The sequence below is a fragment of the Ips typographus genome, linkage group LG14 (genome assembly GCF_016097725.1).
Source record: "Ips typographus isolate SLU linkage group LG14, UJ_Ityp_2.0, whole genome shotgun sequence".
In the NCBI taxonomy this organism is placed as follows: domain Eukaryota; kingdom Metazoa; phylum Arthropoda; class Insecta; order Coleoptera; family Curculionidae; genus Ips; species Ips typographus.
In genome coordinates this window covers 5,325,698-5,351,319 of record NC_138435.1, presented here as the reverse complement: position 1 = coordinate 5,351,319, position 25,622 = coordinate 5,325,698, and the positions used below count along the sequence as shown (strand labels likewise).

The 25,622-nt window shown below is 33.7% G+C and overlaps 3 long non-coding RNA genes and 1 pseudogene across 3 annotated transcripts in view; 3 read left to right on the top strand and 1 right to left on the bottom strand.

Moving 5' to 3' along the window:
• LOC145738023 (uncharacterized) overlaps positions 1–25,622 on the top strand; it is a 207,219-nt gene that overhangs the window by 46,671 nt on the left and 134,926 nt on the right. The gene's annotated exons all lie outside the window — the stretch shown is intronic.
• Positions 4,264–5,544, bottom strand: LOC145737872 (uncharacterized; annotated as a pseudogene).
• Positions 9,350–25,622, top strand: part of LOC145737512 (uncharacterized) — a 134,779-nt gene continuing 118,506 nt past the window's right edge. Inside the window, exon 1 of the long non-coding RNA XR_014180409.1 lies at positions 9,350–9,745. This is a non-coding gene — a long non-coding RNA (uncharacterized LOC145737512). The remainder of the gene's footprint in view (positions 9,746–25,622) is intronic.
• Positions 19,263–22,026, top strand: LOC145737629 (uncharacterized). Its single transcript, XR_014180445.1, has 4 exons — positions 19,263–21,102; positions 21,161–21,409; positions 21,485–21,620; positions 21,680–22,026. It is a non-coding gene; the product is annotated as an uncharacterized LOC145737629 (long non-coding RNA).

Here is a 25,622-nt window from a genome sequence, read left to right as displayed (position 1 = left end):
AAAAGTTTTTGAAAAATTGCGTGAAAATAATTTGAAAGTCCAACTCGATAAATCTGAGTTTCTTAGAAAAGAAGTTGCATTTCTAGGACATATTATAACACCAGACGGAATTAAACCAAACCCAGATAAGATTAAAGCCATCTTACATTACCCGATACCTAAAACCACAAAGGAAATCAAAGCCTTCTTAGGTTTGTTAGGATACTACCGTAAGTTCATTCCAAATTTTGCTAAATTAACAAAACCATTTACTAGCTGTCTTCGTAAAGGTGCAACTATAAATGTTAATGACCCTATTTATATTAAAACATTTGAAGATTGTAAAGTTATTTTAACTAATGAACCATTGCTACAATATCCTGACTTTTCTAAAGAATTTAATCTGACAACTGATGCTAGCAATTTCGCTATAGGTTGTGTTCTTTCACAAGGTCCTATAGGACAGGATAAACCTATTGCATATGCATCTAGGACTTTGAATCCGGCAGAACAAAACTATTCGGTAATCGAAAAGGAACTTTTAGCAATAGTGTGGGGAACACGCTATTTTCGCCCTTATTTATTTGGAAGAAAATTTAAGATCATTACTGACCACCAACCACTACAATGGTTAATGAACCTAAAAGAGCCTAATTCGCGTTTAGTTCGTTGGCGACTTAAACTCGAGGAATTTGAATACGATATCATCTATAAAAAAGGCAAGAAAAATACAAATGCTGACGCCTTGTCTAGGATCGAATTAAATGTGAACGAAACCAGTGGTAACAAACAGATATCGGAGTCATCGTCTGACAGTGACCCGGATGAACTTCCGATTCTGCGTTACATGCGGAAATATAATAAAAATCCTACACTAGACGAATCTGAACCTGGACCTAGCACAAAACCATCGGACGAAACAGAGATTGCTTCAGATAATCAATCGATTATTGGTCAAGTTGATTCCGAAGATGACGATGACGGTGAAACTGTGCACACAAGTGCTGAAGATCCCATATTGTCAGTCAATATTACTGAAAAACCGATTAATTACTTCCTATGTCAAATAGTTGTAACAAAAGTTGACGCAAATCCGCGAATGGAAATCAAAAAGGTATTTAAAACACCTGTTAATAGGACAAGATGGTATCTTTACGTTACAGATGAGTCATTTGAAGCTCAAATCATCGAACATCTCAAACAATACGGAGAACCGAAACGTCAATATGTCTATTATTTTCAGAATGATGAAAATGACACATTATTTAAGCAAATGTGTAATTTCATTCCACAAACGTTTAAATATTCATCCTATAAGTTATTAAAATCTAATAAAATACTTATAGATGTCACTAAGGAAGAAAAACAAAAAAGTTTAATAAAAACACAACATGAAGGACTTACTAATCATAGGGGTATAAAAGAAACGATAGACCAACTTCGAACAAAATATTACTGGCCGAAAATGAATGACGATACAAGGAAATTTATTAATAATTGTGCAATATGCCAACAAATTAAATATGAACGTCATCCGCCTTTGATTAAACTACAACTTACACCCACACCGAAAAAACCCTTTGAAACAGTTCATGTTGACACTTTCAAATTTGGAAATGTTGTTGCTTTAACTATTTGTGACAGTTTTTCTAAATTTGGACAAGCTTTTATTCTTCCAACATTATCAGCCTTACATGTATACCAATCTTTAATTCAATTTGTCTCGAATTACAAAATTCCCGAAAACATAGTTTCCGATAATGGAACTGAATTTAATCAAAGTCTGATCAAGGATTTTTCTAAGCTTTACAAAATAAATTGGCACTATACAATGCCATTGAATCCTAATAGTAATGCTATAGTAGAGAGATTTCATTCAACTCTCTTAGAACATTTGCGTACTTTAAATCTTACCAATCCAGACTTAAATTCAGTTGAAAAGCTCAATCTTGCAATATTGGGTTATAACAATTCCATACATTCTGTGACTAAACAAAAACCTATTGATTTGATTTTTGGTCATCTTCAACTTAAAGAACCGATAGATATTGATAACGATGCATTGTTAATCAATAACCAAGTCAATGAACATAAGTCATCAATGCAAAAGCTGTACAAAGAAATATACCAAAAAACATCTGAAAATAAACAAAAGGTCATTAGTAAGTTAAATGAAAACAGGAAAGACCCCCCTGTAATTCAACCCGGTGCAATTGCATACCGAAGACTAACCGATAGACAAGCAAAAATAAATCCCTTGTACACCCCTGAACACATTTTGCAAAGTAATGATTTAACTGTAACTACAGCTCAAAATACATATCACAAGCAAATATTTAAAAATCCCAGAAAACTGACACAAAATCCTGTGTTACAGATTGATGACACTGTTGTACTTGATGCAACGAGACCCGACACGAGCGCAGAGAGTTCAAATTCAGAACTTGAAATCTAACCCTGGTATCCTGCCATTCAAACTGGGTAACGCGAAAATTAAAACTGCTTCGCATACATTTCTTTATTATATTCATCTTAGACCATTGGATAATCAAGTAAAATCAATCATAAATCATTATCAAAAATTAGAGAAAACGATTAATAGCTCTTCTTTAACACACCGAATTCCTTTATATGAAGCTTATAAATATTTAGGATATGAAATAAGTGTTGTTAATCAAAAAATGAATTCTTTATTCCCTTCTCGAGCTAAAAGAGGTTTAATTAATCCCATGGGATCCTTAATAAAATATATAACAGGTAACTTAGATGAAGATGATGCTAAAGAAATTCATCAGAACATTTTGGAACTTGAGAACAGTCAAAACAATGTTATCAAAAAGGTTAATAAGCAAATTTCTCTGACAAATCATTTAATGCAAAATTTCAACAATACTGTAACAACAGTAACAAATAATCAAAAGTCAATCGAAAACAAGATAAACGAGATTATATCTGATCTAAATACTACAGAATTTAATTATGTAGCCTATTTAGAAGTACACGAAGTACTGGACCAGATTAAAGTTAATCTAGATTCGTTATTGAATTTCTTAACTGAAATAGAAAATGCAATCAGCTTTGCCGCTTTAAAGATTCTGCACAGAAGCATAATTTCGCCTCAAGACCTTAGAAAATTGGTCGATGATCTTCAAAACTCACATAATTTAGATCAATTGCTATTTTCTGTGTCAGACTATTTAAAATATTATAGTGTGGTAGAGACAAACGTTTTTGCAATAGAAAAGAAAATCGTTTTTTCACTAGATTTTCCATTAGTGCATTCAGATTTATTTGAACATTATCATTTGTTTTCAATACCTAATCAAAATCAATGTACTCTCCTTCCACCTTCAACTTACCTAACCCTGAGTAAAACCCAGTACGAGTACCATGAAGAAGGATGCATCTACCTACAACCGAACTATTACTGCAAGAACAACCATCTTCTACCTATGCATGAACATCCTGATTGTATTACGTCACTGCTTTCAATCAAACAAGACTTGGACCAGTGCCGCCTAGTTCCAGTTCACATTGGAAACACTATTATAGAAGAAATTGATTCCGCCCACTACATAGGAATATTTCCAAAAAGCGAAAAAATCCAAACTAGTTGCATTGAAAATGAAATATTAATTTTGGAGGGAACTTACCTCTTTGTAATACCACCTAACTGCACGATAACCACAGCTAGATACGTCTTTAAAAATGAGAAGAAAATGTTTCATGGCCATCCTGTTAGTCTACTGGATGTACAAGATGCAAAAGTGATACCCGTTTTACAAGTGGAAAAAATCAAATTAGAAAAAACTTCTTTGGATAAACTTCACGAACTCCAACTTCAGGCATCTCAAGAAGAACCTATCGAACTACTGAAATCTCACACCAACTATTCCAAATGGTCCTTATCATCAGTAATAACAATTCTTCTGGCCATTACCTGTTTCTTGCTGCTACGTTTCTTGAGAAGAAGGATTATGAATAACAAGAGACGCGTACCGACATCCGATATGGAAATGGTTGATGAAACGCAAGTTGTTCCACCCTTGCGTTCCCTTTAGGGATGGAGGAGTTATGTGTGTGTCTTCACCTGACTATGCAGACTATGCATATTTGACCACTCTTGCATATTGCCAGCTCAGGAGTTTTGCGGCGACCATCCATCGGGCCCCGGAATCACTATTCAGAATGGACATAGACTTTATTGTATTAACATCTATTTTGTTTTATGAGTATTTTTAATTTTGTAACTATTTTAATAAAATAATCTTTTTTAAAAAGGTTTTACAAATAACCAGTAACATAAAGGCCTACACTAAATGCTGTGTGTTTTTGATAGTGCACTTCATCATTTTGTCGCTCTAAAATAGACTCGAAATCAGCGTAAATCACAAAAGGTGTTAATAACAATAATTTTTGAACTCCACATGATCATAAGGCGGAAATGTAATTTGACTAAAATTTTTTCGCTCACATAAAGTGGTATGGTTTTTTAATTTATCATTACTATTAAAATAATTTAAACATCTATCACAAACAAATTTTTTACATCTATATTTATTTATCTGTTTAAATAAAAGCCTAGACAAGTCTTTGATCCAACAATAATGGTATTTCAGCTCCGTCTCATCTTCTTGTATAGCATAATCACATTTAATGGTATATTGGTTTTGAATTAAAAGTAAATTGACATGTTTTTCTAATTTTTGACTAGTGAGCATGGCTGGAACGGTAACATAACCCTGCTTTTCCAACTCAAGCATGTACACGTTAATTGAAATTTTATTGAGTTTTTCAAATTTTGGAATATTAGACAGAGACATTGCTTCGATACCATTAGTTTTTAACACTCTTTAATAAAATAATAAAATAATTTGGATAAGAAGAAACCCTGTCAGAATTTTTATGTGCTGGAAAAAGGGCTGCCATTACACTCCAGAAAAAACATGCATTGTCATTATTTTTAATATTAATGCAAGCGTGTTTATTCGCAATTTCCTGTGGAAGTGGTATGTATGACGAACCACCATTTCCAACTTCATATTTATTAATGTTTATTTCTAAACTGACGAAAAGTATCTTAAGTGTTTTGAAATGTCCTAAATTAGTTAAAAGTTTTTTGTACACACCCACATTTCGGAATAACTCAAGGGTGTGTACGCTGATTTCTGCTGCAGCTCCAGTACAATCCGACATCTTCGATCTTTCTGAAATGATTAAAGCATGATTAGTATTACACCTAAATATATTTTAATTATACTTACAAATTTCCGTTATTTCCACAATTGGTGTGGGTGATAAACCACTAACCACTTTCATACCTAAAAATTTTAGGCCATATTTCAGCGGTATAAACTCCGCCAAACTGTCTTTAATGGGTGCCGTCATCCGACTAGGCAAAAACACCACGCTGTCAGACAACTCGGCCCGAACCACCTCACCAAATTTTGAATTGACCACTTTTAGGTTGTGCAAGGGATACAATTGGTTTAATTCAAGTTGTTGAAACTTTAGGAGAGGTTTTTCGACCAAACTGCCGGATTCGTTAATTTTGGTTAGGTTCATGATTTTTTTGTTTAAGGTAGATAGGTACTTTTGTGTGTAGACTAATGTTTTCAACTCTTGTTGACTGGTTTTATATGCATTTGGGGGAGGGGGGGTCTACCACATTTCCGCCTCGCTTACCACATTTCCAATGCAGGTGATAAGGGAATAAATATGTTTTGCATATGAACTAATTCCCATGAAAGTGTTTATATATATATATATATATACAATCTTTATTTCGTTTACAACGAAACAGGCTATCGACCAGTTTGGTCTTTCTGCCTATGTGATAAGAAATGCATACTGTAATATGATTACAAAATAAAGTATAACTTAACTAGGTAAAGTATTTACAAAATAACATATTTAAAAAAAAAAAAAAGTTAGTCTAACGTAGTTTTGAGGATTATGCTATGTGTAAGTGTTCTAGTAGGGTAGTTGTAGGAAATAGGAAGCGAGATTGTCTTGTCTGTCTTGTGAGACACAGAGGATTTAGTATGGTCCAGTTATGTGGGTTGTTTTTCCATTTTGTTTGAATTTGTTGTAGTCTTTCTGTTATTTTTGGTAAGTTTGTGCGTTGGTATAGTAACTCATTTGAGGGGTTATGAAGTGGGTTTTGGGGATGTCTTATTCGTGTTATTATTCTTAGTGCGATTTGTTCTGTTGTTTGTTCTAGTGTTTATATTATTAATTTAATTGACTTGTGTAAGCCAAGCTTTTACATATCAACTGCATTCCCCATGCAAATGATTATATATGCATTTGTGGCGAGGTTACAGTAAAATTCTATTTTATTTTAGTTAGTTTGGGAAGACATGGTTTCTGTTGTTTGGTTGGAGTCGTTAAAGTGCACCAAAAATGACGGTGTTTGAAACGGATCAGGTGTCGAGTAAAACCGTTTTGGATGCAGAAAATTGCTGTTTTAAAGAATTGTTATTCCCAATACCACCCCTTCCGTTTGAAGAGCTGTTACTCGCGCCACACGAAAACGAGGAGGCGAAGGGGCAGGTGGACTTTCTCAATTCCCTACGATGTCCTGAAATAATGGATTTTTATTTTTGTGAGCATTGTAATCATGTAGCTAGATTACATGAAATAGGTGTGCTTTGTGGGGTCTGTAATAAACCTGCTAATTATGTACTTTATACATGTTTTTTATTTATTTACAACCTTTGTTATATGAGTAAGTAGTATTTTAAGTTGTTCATACAAAGACAAATTTGGACAGGGAATGTCAAAGATGCTTAAACTTAACTGATCAGATTTTTTTAAAGCATTTGAAAATTCATCATATTCAAAATAGCGCTGATTTTGGAAAAAATACAACAACCCATTGGTATAACGGAAAGCTCCATTTATAGCTGCAGGAATTCCGTTAAAGTCTTTCGAAATATACCCATAGGTTTCTACAGTAAAGGAACATTCATTGATTATACAATAATAATTATCGCTAAAAAAATATATGGCTTTCCCGCTATAGGTGTTGATTGCCCCAATCAAATCGTTTTCAAAGGGAATCTGTAGATCTGATTAATAAAGTTTTCTACTTAGCTTAAAATTTGTATCGTTTATAACATAGATTTCCTTATTTACAATTAAAACTAATTCATTATTAGGTCTTTGATAGGCGGCCGTAATTTTTTCTATTTTAGGTAAAAAAGGAAATACAGAGTAGATAGAAATACTCTTTCTAGACATTTTCTTAATCTGTAAATCCATAATCCATATTTGATCTGAATGTAGGATATATAAGTTGTAATGCATTATTAAGAAAAACAAATCACTTGGATTTACATCACATATTCGAAGTTGCGGCTTAATTTCAGGCTTGTACGGTAAGGGCGGCTGTGTATAGGGTGTGTGCACGGTAGTAGTCAGAGTAGATTTATAGACGGTGCGAGATGGCACAGTAGTAGTAGTAGTAGTAGTATTTGGAGGAGTTTTAAATCCATATAAACTTTGAATAGCCAAAATATCGTCCGAGTGTAAGCGTGAATTACCGTTGTAGTATGCATACATGATGGCTTTGGGAACAGCTGAATGCCCAAGCAACACAAATTTGTCTATTATACGTTTAATTTTTGTATACTCTAGTAGTACATGAATGATTTAGAGAAAACGTCTGATGTACGTTAAAATGTCCGCCTAAAATAGGTTGATTTATAGTATATTGATAAATGAAATATAATCGTTTATATATACGTTTGAAACACGTTATATGTCACGTTTGTAAAAAGTTCATAATTAACGTAGATATATAGCAATATGATATACCATATAATAACGACTATAAGCCCCAAAATAGTTTGGTAGATATAATACGTCTATGAGGGTAAACAAATTTACGTCTAAAAATATCATAATTAATATTAAATATTTGCCTTTTTAAAATATGTTTATATGATGTTTTCTAACAACTCCACTTGCTATACAGGGTGTCCCAACTCTATTTAGACACTAAATATCTCCCCTCCTGTACATTTCAGAGAAAGAGTTTGAGATAAAAAGTTTATGGTTTGAAAAGGTGCAATATATACAGTATTTTGTGAAGAAAAAAACGAATTTTTGAATGTATCATTAAATCCCCGCGTAAGTGTCTTAATTAGAGTTGGGACACCCTGTATATGACCGTGTTTCCAAAATCGATGGTTTAGGAAGATTGGGGAGATAATTTACATACCTATAACAAATCTATATGGTAAAATTTTTAAAGCCACTCTAGACTACATTTTTATTTGATTCAGGTGTAAAAAAAATCTCATACGTCCCGAGTTGCCTGATCTATTTTGGAAACACCCTGTATAAGTCACATTTGTACCGTTGCAATCTGAATCAAATTCTAAAGCAGACCTAGCTCATTAAATAAATATCTGAATTTGTTTTGTTGAACGCTTTTGAGGTTTCTAAAATTAAAATACATACATCATAAAATAATTTTTTTTATTCTTTTATGATTTACATATTGGTAGTTATTATCCAAATTATTATTAAAAATATTCTGGGAATTTTTTTCATGATTTATTTATTTATTTGTTTTCTTGAGTTTTCATATCTCTGCTTCGACAATTTCAACCAGTCCTGGCATGCCAAACCAATGACTTTATCGGTTGATTCTATTCCCAAGCCCTTACTTTGGAAAGTAATTTTGGCAGCCTCTGTAAATAGATCATAAATTGAATTTTTAAATTGGTACTTATTGTATCAATATTGTGTGTTCAACGTTCTACCACAAAGAGTAGGGTCCAAAATAAGACAATTTATTCCTACTTAACTTACCTCAAATCTTACATTAATCCAAACGTTAATAATAACGCCAGCAGGTTCAAAATAAAAAAAAAGATTCGACTTTATTAATTTTTTTATTTAATTAAGCCTTTCAGTCGAGTTTCATGATTGTTGTTTTTGATTTTTACATTTCCAGGTAAAAATGGTTTTGAAGCTTTGAAATTGCCTATAAAATGTTGATAATTGGCTCAAAGGCTTCTATGTTTTTGAATAAAAATTTATACAGTGTGACCCATTTAGAATGGAAACACCCCTATAAAATTTTAGGTTATTAACCGATTTCAATGATTTTTTTTTTGAAATAATTAGGAATGAAATGTCTATTATGGGAGAAAATTTTAAATATTTATTTCAGTTTTCAGGTCATATTACGAGACTTTTTCTTGATAGAAAATGGAGAATTTTTATTAGCGATTTTTTTATTGAAAAAATTACTACGCCACTGGATCTATAGTGCTTTCAAATAGCTGTGACCAAATTTTTTTTTTTTTTTTTTTTGATTTTTTTTTTTTAGTAATTAATCAATTAATAAGTAATAATAAACAAGTAAATAGTAACACCATTTCTATGGCAACAGTTGATGCAGGGTGTTCTTTTGTGACCGTTAGCTTAGAGGATTTTTGAATTTTAATTTGTCATAACTTTGTTATTAATGAATGGATTTTCATGAAATTTTGGTCACAGCTATTTGAAAGCACTATAGATCCAGTGGCGTAGTAATTTTTTCAATAAAAAAATCGCTAATAAAAATTCTCCATTTTCTATCAAGAAAAAGTATCGTAATATGACCTGAAAACTGAAATAAATATTTAAAATTTTCTCCCGTAATAGACATTTCATTCCTAATTATTTCAAAAAAAAAATCATTGAAATCGGTTAATAACCTAAAATTTTATAGGGGTGTTTCCATTCTAAATGGGTCACACTGTATATTGTATTATAGCCAACTTTTACAATTACCACATTCAAAAAAAGATACCGGAAAGTACAGGTCTGAGTTGTGTGGGCTTTTAGCCTCCATAAAATGTTAAGTTATATGTATGTACTGGCTAAAGTTCACCTAGCAAGTTTTATTTTGCATACCTAACCCTTTAATTAGGAATACCCAATGTTTATACTTAAGTCATGTAGTGCAAGTAAGTCAAGCAACTATTTTTATACAAAATTGTTAGAAATAAAATGCTCGAGTTCAGTTCTATATTATTAAGCTCACTTTGTAACTCGTCTGAAATAAATCTGGTTTTTAAAAACCATTATATTTGGTTGTAAATATAACTAGCAAAAATAAATGCAATGTTTTATTGCTCTATTTTACCCTGGTATACTTTGCTAAACCGAAATGACACCTGGTTTTAGTATTGAAAGCAGATAAGGTTTCTAGTCTAACCAAAAGCGACTTTTATGACTTTCTATCCTAATAAATTGTTAGGCGCCTTTTGAAGACATCCCAGACAATGTTTTGTCTTGCAGAACTTGGACTGCAAATACAAGGTGGCCAAATGAAATAATATGGCTTCAGTCAAAAATGTTATGTGATAAACTCAAAATGATAAGTCAACATGGGCAGCATTTGCGTAAATTGCAGCACTGTTCGTAGTTTATGATTGAATTGTTTAATTGGTTGAAAAAGCTGCTTTTGCAATGCTTTTTCTTGACTTTGATTTTTAAATCCGTAGATGCGGAGGATACAAAAATAAATTATGTAAAACGTCAGCTAAACTGTGAAGTTTGACTTCTACTACATTTCAACTCCCAAAAACCAAAATTATCTGCTATTCAATCGATGACCGTATATCACAGCATATAAATTTATCCAAGTTGTATTTTTGTCAAAGCGGTTCAGAGCCTTCAATACGCTTTTTAAACTGATGCTAAAAAACCTTCTAAATGCTCTTGAAGTCGTCTAAAAAGATTTCAAAAGCTTCCAAAACAGTTTAGAAGCTCCAAAACAGCATCTAGAAGCTTCCAAATGCTCCTGAAGCAGCATAGCATCAAAATATTTCAAAACCGTCTAAAAATAAAAAATAAAATAATTAAATTAATAAATTAATAAATTAAATTAAAAAATTAAATTAATTAACTATTTAAATTACTAGACACGTAGTGTCTGAGTTCAGTTCCATATTATTAAGCTCATTTTGTAACTTGGCCGAAATAAAATTGTGTTTTTTAAAAACCATTATTTTGTTTGCCACTTAAGTATTTTTAGGAGCATATAAAAATGTTATTACACGCCAGCCGGCAAAGACATTTTTCGGACAATTTTGTCCCAATTACCTGTCAAAACGCTAATTTACAACCCTGTCTAGTCTAGTTTACAGCTCTAGGGGTGTCACGTTGCTTGAAATACTTTCAAAGGGTCGTAAAAACCAAACAAAAAGAAAAAGAGCCGAAGTGAGTCAAAGCCGCCGAAACGTGCAATCCATGGCCGTCTTGTTTGAATTTCGTCTCTAGCTTTCACCTTGAACCTTACGTTTTGTTTTTTTTTGTTTTGTTTGTTGTATTAGCCATCATCAGAGCGCGTCATTTGTTTTGTTTAGTTTTTTTTGGTTTGGGTGTGTGTGTTTACACCGCGATTTTTAGGCCGTAACTCACTGAAATTAAAAGAAAAAAAAAGCACGATTAAAACAGACCACTCGCCCGCCAGGGGAGTTTTTGCAAACACTTTCTTAATACGACCTTGTCTGTCAAATTATTTGTCGACCTGTCACTGTCACCTTGACAGTAACCAATTAAGTTTGTACATATCAAAAATACTGTTTTTTTTTTGCATTTTTACTTTAAGTTAGGTTATTCAGAAGAATGATGGTAGGGTTTTTTTAAATTAATTTCCTTAAGGGTGAAATTTGCTTAAAATGTTTTCCTTTTCTAATGGATTTTTAAGTTCATTCACAAATAATTTTTTATTTTTGTACTAGGTTTGATTGTAATTTAGAAACCCTTTCACCCCCCTTCTGAAAGAAGGTTAGGGAGAGTGTGAGGAGCTCTGTAAATTCCTTGGACATTTTTTTTTATTTATTAATTTCTTTAACGGTGAAATTTGCTTCAAAAGTAAAACCATCTCACCTCTCAATAAAAAACTTCCTACGAGCATAAGTCATAAAACTTGATATAACCAAGGTATCAACGTATGGTATTTTATCATTTAATAGCAGACTTAAAATACGGGATGTACGGATAAATATTAAATTATGCGTTTGAAATTAACTATTTGACATTAGCAACGTCTGACGCCGTTTCAGTGAACGCAAAAAATGCCACAGGTTTGTTAATTTAAACAATTTTCTATTTTCAATAATAAAAAAGTTGGCATTGGTGCGCACTTAATTTAGAACACCCTGTATACAGGGTGATTCAGGTTTTAATACACAAATTTTAACCACGTATTCTACGTCCAAAAATAATCCCAGTTTGTTCTATAAACTATATCCCGGAAATGCGTCTTTTAGGAACTACAGGGTGTTGAAGTTTTATAAAAAAAACACAAAGTTAATTTTTTTTCAAAACTCTTATACATATTTTAATAAAACTTTGTGGTTTTCATAAACAAAAAAAGCCGATTATTCGCCAATTAAAAAATTGTTTTATCTTCACCAGTGGCGCGTGTATTAATAAGTCACCTGATAATTTTTAAGAAAAAAAAGTACGGCACTGCTTGTTATAAAAATATCATTGATTTTTCCATTTTCCGTTGAATGTTTAATTTTGAAGGAAAAAGGTTTCTTAATATTTTTTTTTCCGACCCACCGATTTCGAGTAATCGAAATTCGAACTTATCGAGGCAATAAACTAATTTAGTCAGCAACAAAGAACTAAACGTTTGATAAAAAATTATAATAATTGATCAAAATGGTGTCCTTTGACTTCAATGCATTTTCTGCAACGTTGGACTAAAGAATTAACTGCTCGTAAAATTGGCAACCTTTTTTTTTTGTTAAAAAACTTCAACACCCTCTCTTTCCCAAAAGTCGCATTTTCTGGATATAGTTTATAGAGCAAACTGGAATTATTTTGGGACGTAGAATACGTGGTTAAAATTTGTGTAATAAAACCTGAATCACCCTGTATATAACTCACGCATTACCAAAACCACACGTCACCACCTCCACCAACCCCCCACCAAAAGTGGGCCAATGCACAAGTTTCAGTTTCAGTCAGTCAACGGTCGGAGTCGGACGCTACGTTATTTTCGGGTGACTGTTTTTTTTTGTTTTTTCTCTTTGGAAAAATTAATATGGATTGGACTCAGAGTAAATATTTGAACGCTCGGTATAATCCGTACAACAGACCGGTGTACAGTGTGAACTATCCACCACAACCCACACCCTCACCCAGTCCCAAACAGTCCGAGAAGTGTGGTTTGGTGTACAAGAGTACTTCCCTCCTCATCGAGCAGAACAATTTGAGTGACCCCCAGTATTATTATGAAACACCCATGAATGAGGAGGAGGTGAGTCAGAGTGAGATACTGGATTTGGATAGTCAGAAAATGGTCAGTCAAACGTGGGAGAAGGAAAAGGAGGGACATACCGTGCAGGGGATGATTAGTTTGGGGAATAATCAACCAATAGGTTACCAAGGGGAGTTTGTGGTTGATGGTGGTTCTAGCGAGGGTGTTTCAGAGTGTTTTAGTGGTTATGAGGCTCCGGCACCGCCACCACTAGCTCCTGCTCCCACCAATAGTACCAACTGGAAGAGTAACGAAGCACGCAGACCGAAAACCTACAATTGCACCGCGTGCAACAAGTGGTTCACCAGTTCCGGACATTTAAAGAGACACTACAACACCACGTTGCACAAGAAAGCGGTTAAATCTAGTGGGCTGCCTGATCCATCTATCATGCCCATCAGCGCCCATCACCATCCAGCTAGGAATTCCTCGGCTAGTAAGGATAATAGTCAGGAGGATTCGAGGAGCAGCGACAGCGTGGTGGATGTGGTGCCTATCTTGGCGGAGCAGTACCCAAACGAGTTGGCCTCCCACGTTACGCAGGATACGTTTACCCCCAGCAATACTACGGGTGATTTGGATGTGAGCCAGCCTTTGCCCAGTTTTGCGCAGGTTCTGGCGGAACTACATGGGTATGCGAACGTGGCTGGTATGGGACAGTACTCCTGTCCTGTTCAGGAATACTCTCATCCTGTAATAATGGAGAATTACACCACCAATTTGACAACTGAATTTGGAGGACTAACCACCTTAGGAATTAATGAGGTGGAGGTGTTGTTGACCAATTTGGAGGAGGAACAAAAGGAGAATCCTCCCCCTCGTCCTTCGGAGGAGCGGAAAATCAAATGTTACGACTGTGATAAGGTGTTCAATCGTCCCTGTTATCTCACTCAACACAACAACACCTTCCATAGTGGTGATAAACCGTTCAAGTGTTCCCGGTGCGGTAAACGGTTTCCTGATGATGAAACCTACAAACGACATACGAAGAAACACGCGGGCGATAAACCGCACAAGTGCAATATGTGCCCAAAAACGTTTAATTACAAAGCGGATTTGAGAAGGCACTTGTGCTGTCACACGGGCAGGAAACCGTACGCGTGCGAGATATGCGGCAAGGGCTTTATCAGGAAGGATCACATGATCAAGCACGTGGACACGCATACCAGGAAGAGGGAGAAAATGGCCGCCATCCGTAGCTAAAGCGCCCGCGCGCACTGTTGTTTCTTGAGCCACTCGATATATATAAATTTTTGGTTCACTCTGTATATTTAATTTTTTTTTTTACCTTTAAAAATTGTTTTTGACAGTTTTTCTGGCCACTAACCTAACCTAATAGTTTTTTAACACTCTCGTTTAAAATTATTTTTTTAGGACACTGACATAACCCTATATTTTTAGGACATTTTTTGCAAAAAATTAATTTTTTGGACACTAAACTAAAATTTTCAGACAATCTTTTAGAGTGTTAAAAAATTATATGTTTTACTGTTTTGGCGTGTTTTAGACAGTTTTGTTGTAAATTCTTTAGGACATATCAATTGTTACTGATTTGTTGGACAGTTTCGAAATTTTTTGCTCTCCGGTCGTTATTACTCAAGCGATTTCAATGAAATTTTCACACAACTTAGGCAACACCCCAAAAAAAATGAAATGGTGAAAAAAATCAGACAAAACCCCCCTCTCTTCACCCCCCTCAAGGGGAAAAAATTTGCTCAAAAAACAATTGCTTCGATTAAAATAGCAACCTGAACATAGGAGATTAACATGGGAAAACGGTTTTGAATTTTTTGCGCCTGTACGGTTGATTTGATTGAAAAATCGTATTAATGAAGGTTGTAGTACCTATCACGGACTAGTTTTCTGTATTTTTTTCAGATCTCTAACTTGAGCCCTTTCGTCGTAAAACACGAACAAAAATGAGAAAATTTAAACTTTTAGCCTGCACTGTATAGGCGGTTGTCGGGCAACGGGTAAACAGGTCATTGTTGCTGGTACGGTTTTTCAATCAAATCAACCGTACAGGCGCAAAAAAATCAAAACCGTTTTCCCATGTTAATCTCCTATGTCCAGGGTGCTCTTGTACACCTGGTATGTATTTATTGGGTCAAAATAATACGATTTAGCACAACTTACCTTAGATGAAAAGTTAACGGAAACAGAAATACAGGAGATCAAAGTTATTTTTTTAAAATTCACTTTTTCGAATAACTCGCGATCCACTTGGAGTTTTTCGCTAAAATTAGGTATTCCAATGTTTCTGAGGGTGCTAGCTTATAGAGGGCGCCATCTACAATAAATGGTTTGCTTTTAAATCGCTCTAACTTTTTTCTGGTGAAGCGAAGTGACAACTGACATCAGAGTATCTGTTATCCAATATTTTCTGAACAGAAAAGGTATACTTAGTTGGTAGGTCTTAGAGAGATCTTAGAGAATCAACCGTTTCCGAGATATTCGGAATTAAATTATTTGGTGCCATACATGATTGCAATTTGTCATCTTCTTGGAGGATGGAATTTAGCTCAGTTCTCACTGCAAGTGAGAAATAACTTAAATAAAAATATTCCGAATCGTTGAATTGGTCGGGGATACGAAATATCGTAGAATTACTTTGACCCCCTATATATCTATTTTCGTTGACGATTGGTCTGAGGTAAGTTGTGCTAAATCGAATTATTTTGATCCCAGAAAGCCGCTATTAAATTATTTACCATTACTTAAGTTTTTTGAAAGTTATTTGAAAAATACAATTTTAAAAAAATTACTTTGACCCCCTGTATTTCTGTTTCCCTTGACTTTTCGTCTGAAGTAAGTTGTGGTAAATCGGATTATTTTGACCCAATAAATACGCCATTAAATTATTTACCATTGTATATATCTCATATATATTTCCTAATAATGAAAAGGGCTATCGACCATTTGGTTTTTCTGACCGTGATATAATACAATTATATTGGTATCAGATATTTGTAGAATATGAGTACAAAAAGAAAATACTTAGTTTCACGTTCTACCTATTATTTACAGTACCTATACAAAAATTAACATAAAAATTAGTCCGTTTTTTAGGTAAAATATTCCAACAGTGTATAAGGTGGAAAGTCGTAGCGATATAATGTAGTTGGTAAAGAGTCCTATTAATGCATGCTTTACCAATTCTTTTACTTTAATGAACGAGTTTAATATAGGCACCCAAATATTTTTTTTAATTGTATTAAACAAACAGGAATAGAGGCTATATGCCATTGTCTAAACTGCTTGAAAAAGCACTTAGTAACAGAATCACCAAATTTTTTGAAACTCACAAGCTTTTCACTGAATGTCAGTTTGGATTTCGTAATGAATAATCTACGACTATGGGTATCAATACACTTGTTGAATAAGTTAATACCAGTTTCGACGTTGGGTACTGCTTTGCGATCTAACAAAAGCCTTTGACTGCGTCTTATCTAATATTCTTGGTTTACAGTTAACACACAACAGTTCTCTTAAGAGAGAGTCAATTTGATACGTTCTTATTTGACGAGAGCTTATAGAGCGCACTTCGTGTCACATGATCACTCTGTTGCAAAATGGAATAATATCACGTTGACTAGTGTAATTTGACCTAAAGAATCATTTCTGAGATATTGTGTTGAAGGCGCTCGTTGTAAAATAGTATATTCTATATTAAGAGCGGAAAGTACATATATGCAGCGTGAGGCGAAGCCGAACGCTGCAATCATGTAAAAGCGGCAAAAGTACTTTTTTACGACGACTGCTGTGAGGTGGAGTGGAAGGACAACTCACATCATTTTCGTAGCTCGAACTTATTGTCACCGATAAATCACTTTGACGGAATGTGTTTATTTCAAACAGGTATGTCAAGCGTTGTTATGGAAACGCCGAAAAAGTTGGTGAGTAGATTGTTAGTAGAAAGCGAAAACGCTCTAGAGCAGAAAATGATTCACTTTCTGCTCGAGCTCGGCAAATAACTACTTTCTGCTGTTAAATGGAAGCGTACATGTGGTACTTTCAAAGTCAGTCGTCGAAAAACATAATTTCTGAAACAGCACTGTAATCAGAAAACAAGTTGAATTAACATTGTTAAAAATAGAATATGACGCCCATTAGACTAATAAAAGTGACGATGGAAACCAAAAACCAATACGTCGTATCTAAAATATAATTTTGCCATGTTGTAGAGGAAGAAGCAACATTTCATTGAACTTCGAATTGCTCAACTATGTCTAAATTCCGGTCTTCTCAAATAACCGAAATCACCATGGTGAGTCCCGAAAAATGAAAGATGACTCAATATCTTATATCATTTTATTATTCTAAAAAATATGTACTTCTATTTGGGACCGCCCATCAAAAGAAGGTCCTGTCATAAAACGACCCAAATCGTAAACTACACTTTTTTTAAATAAAGGTAACAGCTAAACTCAGGTATCAGTTTTGTTAGCTAGCTTTCTGCTTTCAGTTTGGGTGTTGTTTCGAAAGTTTGATAATCGCGCTTTTTGTTTTAGTTACTGTTTTTGTAGTGTTCACTGTGGTGTTCATTTACGATAAAATACATATATTTGATTTTCTCTTTTTGCAATAATTATTTACTCTTTCACTTTATTAACGGCAGAAATCGTGGTTTCCATTGGCAAGCTTGTGCGAAGCTAGAGTATTTGTATCCTGTTCTATCTTATGTCACTAAATCAATATGCTAAAATAAGAAACAAAAATTCAAAACTTCCGGTTATACCTATCTGTATCCATTTCTGAGATATTTACCATTTTATGTAAAATAAAAATAAAATATACAGTTGCAGTACCTAATCTAACTAATTAACTAAGCTAACCTGAATTTTAACCCGCTACCGAACTATTAGCATTAGTATTAAAAGTAAACAAATAAAAAAATACTATTTCGTACTAATTATATTATAAATAATTTTTAAACTTCTTCCATTTAAATTTAAACATAAATTAAATCCATTGGAAAACAACGAAGAATTATAAATTATATAATTTCACTCTACAAATTTTGACTCTCTCTAGCTTCGAATCCGTAGCACTAACCAATCAACTTTTATACGTCAATAGAAAGCTTATTTCATTGGCTATTCATTGACTTACAAAAGTTTATACAAAGTATTGCAAATAACCTAGTTATTGACGATTGTAAGAAAAGATGCACCAAAAAAGACATAAAAAACGAGTCAAATTTGACGCTCCCTAGCGGCCGAACCGTTCAACCTATTAACCCAATAGCTGTTGTACTACATATAGTGACATCTGTACTTAACTATATAAGCTAGAACGTTCAAATGGCGTCCCAAAATCTAGGAACAGCACCATTGATATCGCATCATTCGGTAAACAGCGATACAATTGGTGAGGTTTTGTTTATCAAAAAAAAATTCCTTCGTTACTAGATTGCTAACTCTTTAAAAAGTCGGCAACATCGCGGAGGTTCGCCCGCGATAAGTTATGTGCAGTCTGCGAGAGAATGGAAAGACTCGCACAACAGTTGATTTCTTTCTGGTTTAAAACCGTAATTAAATTTTAAGATTATTAGTTGTGGATTTGACTTTTCCACCAGTTTAATTAATACAGTCCACTTGGAGAAAGAACATGGTCCTTAAAGCCGAATAGCGATCAGACATAAGACGAAACGCTATTGAAAGATTAGAGACTTTGATTAGAGTGTCGTCAAGCCTCGGCGATAACCTTGAAGGGTGGAATTGAAAACTTGGAGACCTGGATTTCCAGAAGCGGCTGGTAAATTGACATGTGACGACGATCACCGTGGGTTACAGTAAGCAAACCAAAAGGGAAAATCTACCAGAAAGAACAGTAAGTCTTGAATTTGGCTCAATTTGATTACACTTACTTACATTAACTTGACTCGACGAAGGCTTATAAAAATTACATTTTAATTATAAAATCAAGACAAAATGAAGGACCTTAGAGACCATTTTAATCGTATGCAATTTAAAAAAAAGCTAGTTATTAAACAATCTTTAACTCGTTTTAAAGAGTGTGTTGAGTTGTTTGATCTCCTCCAAGTTGATAATAGTGCTTTTATGCAATTAGATAGTCGTTTAGCACGCACTCAACCATTGTGTGATGAGTTTAGGGGACCACCAGGACGAAATATAATTGTTATTGACACCCATGATGAATTGGCATTATCAGCTGATAATATTAGTCAAGAAAAACCAAGAAGATATCAATTTTAAGATTTATTTTATGAAATAAGTGCGCGTGCTTCACTGATATTGTCAAATCATCATAAAATAGAGTCAATTGATAACATCTCCCGACCGAAATCACATAATTCCCAGCGACGTGCTACGGGGCTTTCAATAAAATTACCAAACATTATAAACAATTCATAAGTTGGAATTTCGAGACGCATTTTATTCAATAATTGATCAAAACTCATCAATGGATGAATTGCACAAGTTTTATTATTTAAAAGCACACCTTGATGTTAGAGTAGATTAAAACTACAAAAGATAATTATAGTATTGCCTTAAACATGTTAAAAGACAGATACGAAAATAATAGACTAATTATTTTTAATTTTGTCAATGGTTTATTTAAAGCGCCTTCGGTAGTCAAAGAATCACATACTGAATTGCGTAGCTTATTTGATTTATTTAATAAAAATGTTTAAGGTTTAAAAGCATTAAATCAACCCACAGATCAGTGGTCAGTGTTACTTGTTTATTTAATGGTTACAAAACTTGACCACCCAGCTCGTAAGGATTGGGAATCTAAAAAATGTAATACTGATCTACCCACTTTTGAGGACTTGCTCAATTTTGTTAAAGAGAAATGTGAGTTTTTAGAGAAACGTGAAACTGTGAGTACAAAAAGTAATCAAAATCAAAATGAAAAAATAATAGAAATTTTAATTAAAAGTTCAAAAATCGTACTCGTTACTAACAAATAGCAATAACAAATTTACTTGTTTTTACTGTAAATCAAGTCATTCAATATTTAAATGCAATTCATTTTTAAAATTTGATCCTAATAAAAGAAAGCACGAAGCGGTAAGGCTGAAACTGTATCTAAACTGTTTGAATCCAAAACATTTGAAAATTGCTACAAACAACCATGTAAAATATGTTCGAAACCAATAAATTCATTATTACATGAACACAACAGTTCAGACACGGCCGATACTTTCCATAGTAGGCCTATCGAAACTGTCGAGACCTTGCGCCTTCCAAGAACTGCTGCAGCAAGCGAAATAAACGCAGGCCGAGTGGCTCGAGCAGACGAACGAAGGACCAATTGTCAAATTACGTCATTGTGACGTCAAAGACGCTCTGCTCGCTCCATTAAGCTTGAAAACGAATGCGGCCCTTGTCTCGACTCAAACTACGTTAATAAGTCGGGCTAATAAATATGAGCTGTTTCTGTTTTCATCCTAAATACAGGATTACAGTTTAAGGCGACTATTTTACTAGATCAAGGGTCTCCTCGTGTTCGGGCCGGGGCTCCGGGAAACGCGCAAAACTGCGACCGGCCAGAAGGGGGAAACGCGCAAAACAGCGACCGGCCAGAAGGGCGACGGTTCGGAACCGACCCGAAGTCGCTTCGGGCGAGATCGCGACGTCATCCGAATGGCGTTCGGCAGGCCGCGGTTTTGTGGAATTTGTGGAATGCGGACAACAAGTCATATTTAATAATGGCGGCTTTGTTTACATGTTGATTGGAAATTTACTCAAATTGTGATTGATTTTTATTACTGGACAGTTTTAGACTGGTAAATCAGAGTTAAATCGATTACTTATAGTTGGGCATGGTTATATTTATCATCAGCCGAGTTTTCCTGAGGAAAGTTGCAACAGGTAAGTGGAATGGTATTATGTAGGACTTATAATTTCAACATTTTCGTTTTTGTTTCAGAAAATCTTTGATAATCTGCCACACAGCTCATATAGCCAATGTGCATGAAGTATACTGGAACTTTTATTAAGTAACACAATTATTATCAAAGACAGTATTTAATAAAAACCAAATGAAAACCGTTTTTGAAATCTACCTAGTTTTAAATCATCAGAGAGGCAAATACATTTGAAAAAACTGCATCCAGCTTCAGCATATACCTGTTGAGGTATAAATCTAGTTGATTTAGTTACACAATGCTTTAATATGGTAAGTATACATATGTTACATAGTTAATACCTACTTCTCATATTCTCTGTGTACATTTAATTTTTTTGTTTCTAGATTTAGTTAACTCTTACCCAGAGATTTACCAGTATCTGATATAAAGAATAATACCAAAAATAATACTCTTTAAGTTTTTGGTATATAGGGACACCCTTGGGGACACCTTAGGTAGTTGTTCAATATGGTTTTCAAGGTAAAGTTGCTACATTTTATTCTAGTGAATACTTATGATTTGTTTTTATTTGCATACAGGTCATACCAATGTGGAACCAACCAGTGTTACCTGCTTTTATGGTATAGTAGGTTTGTATATACGTTCCAATTCTATACATACTTTTCTGTGATAAGGACTTATAATATGTAATATTTTAGTTAACAGTTAAATGAATCTATGAAAATTATATATAGTCTCTATTACCTACACAGAAATAAGTAGGCATGTATCACAGTATTGTAAGTTGGTTTAAATGTAATTTATGTCTGGGGTTGTACAACTTTACATTAGAAATTACACTTGTTTTGTAATTTGAAATGTTATATTGTCTACTTAATATTATTGTTGTTAAAAAATTAAGTACAAATACAAATAAATTATTATTTATTAATGGTTGTATTATTTTCCAATAAGCAAACTTAGTTTAGTAAACCGTTTTAAAAAATATGCATATATTTATTATAATGACATACATAATAGGTTCAAAATCAACATCTTATTATTTTTGACAAAATCAAGTTATTGATCATATGTGTATTTAAGGGTGCATGAAAGGTAGGGCTAGGTAATTATTGCTGTGCATATGATAAGCATTCCTGCAAATAAAGACAAATGCTTTTTCAAATATTATCTTGAATGGACAGATTGCAAATATAATCATATATGTACTTTAAAACAGTTATTTTGTTTGTTTACTATTATGAGATTGATATGTAGTGTTTAATGTTTGGTGTGATGGACTGAGTATTACGTATTATAAAAACAATAGTATTATCCTCTGCATTATCTTAATTATGTGAAGTATATGAACGATGTTGAGGTTAGCTATACAGACCACAGACGACAGATGAATTTTATAGGTTATAGGTCACACATTTTTCAGTATGACATGACATACATAAATGTAAACAAAAACAAATATAATGTTTATAATTTGGATTTTTGCCTATTTTTGATTGTGATATAATTGTTTATTGGGATAATTAATATGTGCGGTTTAACCTCTTATGTCAACCAGTTTAAATGTGTATGAGTGGATTTCGTACTTTTGCTCTTAACAAGTACCTATTCGGATATTGTAGACAGGAAGGTTTACTATGCAATTTTGTGTCCTAAATGGGCTAATGCTCATTTTAGTAATTTTTACAAAATAAGTACGGGATACTATAAACATATACCTATAACTAGGAAGTTTATGAGAGACAACCTAGAAAACGATTATTTTGAATATTAGTAGATATATTTAACATAAACATATTTTGGAAGGCGTTAAAGTTATTTTTATAGACATAATTACTGATGCATATCCTGGGGCACACTCATAGGAAAAACTATCTTAAAGGATTTCTTGTTGAAGTGTTCCAAACCTCTCAAAAGGCATTGTTTGAGGTATATTCTTGGTGCTAACTTATTTTTTATGTATATAGAACTATACATTTTCCATTACATGATTGTTAGGTATGTCAGAGGAACCCACTAATTTAGATGAAAAATGCCAGGACTTTGTTTTTTTTCTAGTATCTAATTTGCTTTTTAATAACAATTTGAAGTAAGCCCTATCACTTTTTTACCTATGCAAATAAGTAGATATCAATCTTTCTTTTTCAGTTAACAGTCCAGGTACTTAAGTTGAAGCTTGGGTTATTTTTACTGTGAGAGACTCAACTGATCAAGCAAAATTTTTAAATATTACAAGAAAATTCAAACATTATTTAAATATATTATAAAATACTTTATTATCACATACAAATAAACTATAAAATTAATTAAAATGGATGAGCAAATAAACAAATAAAACATGTATGACATAATATAATGTATTAAATATTTAACAAAAATTAAACAAAAAACAAAGAAAAAAAAAATGCCTTACGGCATAATGTCCGAATTTCTCACTATATGATCAAATGATCATATTTATTCACCCAGTAATGTGATACATAATAACAGTTGACTTAAATTTGAAGTTAAAAATTTTGCAAATATAATCTAAATATTTAAATGATATTAATAATTACAGTGCCAAAATAATAAGAAAGCTGACTGATAACTATATGTATTACACTACTTTAGCTCATTCCTATGTACGTCAATTTAAAAATTGTTGTACATAGGGGACACAAACATTTTTTGAAACCACCCAAACTACAAAAACATATGTATATATCAAATTTACCAGAAATTAATGATAAACATAAATAGTAAAATCCTAACCAAAAATACAAAACTAAAAAGATTTTCTTACTTACAAATACAGTGCAATAGGCTGCCTATCTCTATGCAAATCTCCTCGATACACAGCGCATCGTGGAGATTGTGCATTGAATAAAATCGCAGTACACATTGAGGAAAGTGCACGACCACACTCAATGACATACTGGATTCTATTAGATAGGCATACCTTACACTGTAGTTCCGGAGTCATATCCTCGTCGTCGTAGGGTGTGGCTTTTAAGGCTGGAACCCATGGGCCGTCAACACTAGGCAGTTCATTCGGTTGGTCGTCATCTCCTAAGGCGGCGAAAAGTCTTCCAATTTCGGCGGGTATTTCTGGAAAATTAAAATTGTGCCTTAGTTACGTTATGTATTTCAGGAGGAGGACTGGGTGGAGGAATAATTGGGTCGGGAGGAAGAAGCTCGCGAACGAGGCGAATCGGGGAGATAAAAAGGAGATGGGGATCTTAAAGGTTCATCAGGATTTAGGTCGGGATCGGGATTAAGTAAGTATTAGGGGTTCAACTGGAACTGGATTAGGATGAACGACGGGTCGTTGGAAAGGAGCTGGAGGGAGAGGTTCATTTAAAAAGGGGGCAAGAGGAGGGGGATTATTTAGGATTTGAGGGAGATTTGGCCGTTGGAAAGGGATGAGAGGCGGAGAATCATGTAGGATTTGGTAACGGTTTTGAGGGACATTTGGGCGTTGGAGAGGGACAAGAAGAGGAAGTTGATTAGGAATAGGGTTATTAAATAATTGTTGATACAAATCCACTAATTGCTGTCCTGCTTCTTCGATGTCAGCGGCTTCATCCACGTTATTCCACATTTGTAGCTGTCCCTCCATGCCTTGTACAAAGTGTACCGCTTGCCTAAACAGTGCATTTTTTAATATTTTTATTCCCTTTAAAATATAACTAAAGGTACTAGCCTCAAAAAATCTCCAGTTGTAAAACGTCCATTTGCCAATTTGTCCCATGCCTGCCTTATCCGTGCGTCGAAAAGTACAGTAAGTCCTGGAAACCCTGAAAACTTGCGGATGTCGCTCCAATTGACCTAGCTCCAAAGTGGCAATATCTTGAACATCGATTAGGACTTGAAAATTTGTTAATATTATAAACCCCAAAACCAACATACTATAAAAATCATATAGTTTAGTTAGATACAAAAACCAAAACCAAATAGCACTAGTAAGTACTGGCCGTCACTGCCGTCAGTACCGTACCGTCATGTGTCCCCAGTCAACAGAGTCAATAAATGGTACTCCCATTATCGTACTCCTAAGGGACAGGTTTTTCAATTTTGGCTTTAAATTTAATTTAATTTATAAACCATACACGCACCAATTTCGATTAACAAATTTACTGTTAAAATAGTGTATTTGTATCCAGCTGTAATAATTATACTATAGATAATGGTACTAGTGGCAGTGATGTTGTGATAGGTGAAAGTGCTTTGACCTATATTTTACTTCAGGAATTAAAGGATTTAAAAGTTGCTTTTCTATGATCACAAGATCAAAATTAATATTATTTTTTTGTTTAAAATCTTTAAATTAGTTCCAAATCTATCAAAGTGATAAAAAAAGTTCAATAAGTTATTAAAGGTTATAATATGGAATAGTTAAAGTGAATCAGTTCAATTCATCAGTTACCTGCACTGTGTAAAAAAGTGCTAATACATTACATTTACTGTACTGTAAAGGAAAAATATAAGCAATGAAGTAACATATTATATTTACTTGATGTGGTGTGGCAGAAAGTTGTT